The sequence below is a fragment of the Pteropus alecto genome, unplaced genomic scaffold (genome assembly GCF_000325575.1).
Source record: "Pteropus alecto unplaced genomic scaffold, ASM32557v1 scaffold97, whole genome shotgun sequence".
Classification (NCBI taxonomy): Eukaryota; Metazoa; Chordata; class Mammalia; order Chiroptera; family Pteropodidae; genus Pteropus; species Pteropus alecto.
The window spans coordinates 3,505,695-3,507,764 of record NW_006439713.1 but is presented as its reverse complement, the minus strand read 5'-3'; the positions used below and the strand labels follow the sequence as shown (position 1 = coordinate 3,507,764).

Here is a 2,070-nt window from a genome sequence, read left to right as displayed (position 1 = left end):
TGTCTTAGTGTTCTGGCGAGAATCTCCAGAATTATACTGAATAGAAATGTAGTAGTAGCCATCTTTGTACTTGACATCAAAGAAAATGCTTTTAGTTTTATACCTTTAAATGTGACATTTGTAATAAACTATATATTTATATATGGTGATTTTTATATGCTTTTAGTTTTATACCTTTAAATGTGACATTTTCTTTATTTTTATACGTGGCTGAATTCTGTTAGCTAGTATTTTGTTAATATTTTTGCCTCTTACATTCATTGTAAGAGTATTTGGCCCTTTGCTGTACTTTCTTTTTTGTTTTTTGATATCCGGGTTATGTTAGCATTACAAATTGAATGGGGAAGTGTTTCTTCTTTTTATATCCCCTACAATATTTTTGGTACTTTTGGAACTATTTGTACCTTGAATATTTGGTTGACCTTATTGATGAAGTCTTCAAACTTAACAGGTTTCCTTCTGGGAAGATTTTTGACTACTACTTCAGCTTCTTTAAGGGGTACAAGACTATTCGGGATTTCTATTTCTTCTGGAGTCATACGTTGCCTGTTTTATGTTCTCCAAATATTTTTCAACTTAATCTAACTTTCAAATTAATAGGCATTAATTAATTGGCGCACGATATCTTCTAATCTTTTAAAAGCCTCTAATAACCATAATTGTATCCCATTTTCATTGTTAAAATTATTTATATCTTCTTTTTTTTAAGCAATTTACCAGAAATGTGTCAATTTTATTAATCTTTTCAAAGAACCAACTTTCGTCATCAAATCTCTATATTTTAGGCCTGTTTTTCAATCCATTAATTTTTGTCCATATGTTTATAATATCCCACTTTTTTCTTTTCTGTTTTGCCGTTCTTCTACTTTTAAAAATGGATATTTAGTTATTTTTTATCCATTTTCTATTTTAATATAAACTTTTAAGACTACAAATTTTTATGTATTGCATTAGCTATATCCCACAAATTTTGATATGTATTTTCATTCTATTAAGTCACATTTTCTAGCTTCCATTATAATTTCCTTTTTGAAATACTATTATGTTTCTTAAGCATAATTTACCAACTTAACTTTTTTATCGGCATCTAGCATAATTGCTCTGGGTCAGAGAAGGTGCTGTATGATTTTAATCCTTTAAATGTATTGATATTTGCCTAGTAAACCATATATTTATATATGGTGATTTTTATAAATGATCCATATGTGTTTGAAAAGAATTTATATTTTTCAGTTGCTGTTTTTCTTTGTTGTTGTTTTTTTTGTTTGTTTGTTTTTTTGTTTTTAGGCGGGGCAACCCTTAGTTGATCTCACAGATTGCAAGGACCTTGTCAGTTTACAATCCCTTATTTATTTATTTATTTATATTTATTTAATTTTGTACGCCTACAGCACCTGGTCTTACTTGGTGGTCTCCCATCCAAGTACTAACCAGGCCCGACCCTGCTTAGCTTCCGAGATCAGACGGGATCGGGCTGGTTCAGGGTGACATGGCCATAGACAGGTCAAGCTTATTAATCTTCTTGCATCTCTTCTTTTATTCTTGTTCCACTTGTCCTATCAATAACTGAGATACCTGTATTAGTAAATGCATATGGATCTAGTGCAAGAAAATCTTCTTGTTTTAAAATCAGAATGAAATTGACTCCATCAAGAGCCGTTGAGAACTTTGAATCTTTGGATGTCATCAGCACTGTGGGTTCCTCTCCATCCTTAGGTCCTGGAAATAATTGCTTTCTGGTCTTTTATTGACTATTCACTGCACCAAACCCTACAGATTCTCGCTTCAGTGTCAAGTGACATCCCTGATGAGGCCGGCCTCCCCGGGGCTGGGCTTCGGCTCCCTAGGCACTTCATGTAGCCACACCCCTGAATTCCTGTCACGTCCTGGGGCCTACATACCCACGATGGTGTAGGTCCCCATCGCTTGTTAATCCCATAGGCTTTAATCTTTTCCCATTCTTGGGGTGACTTCTTCCAACTTCCCTCCTGTCTTAGCGTTCTAATCATTTTTTCCCCCAAATTTCCCCTTAGGAGCCATTAGAAGCTCAATTCAAGCTACTCCATCCTG

General features: G+C 34.1%; 1 pseudogene; it reads right to left on the bottom strand.

Annotated features, from left to right (window-relative positions):
* Nucleotides 1-1,382: 1,382 nt before the first annotated feature.
* LOC112483800 lies at nucleotides 1,383-1,501 on the bottom strand (annotated as a pseudogene).
* Between the last annotated feature and the right edge of the window lie 569 nt (nucleotides 1,502-2,070).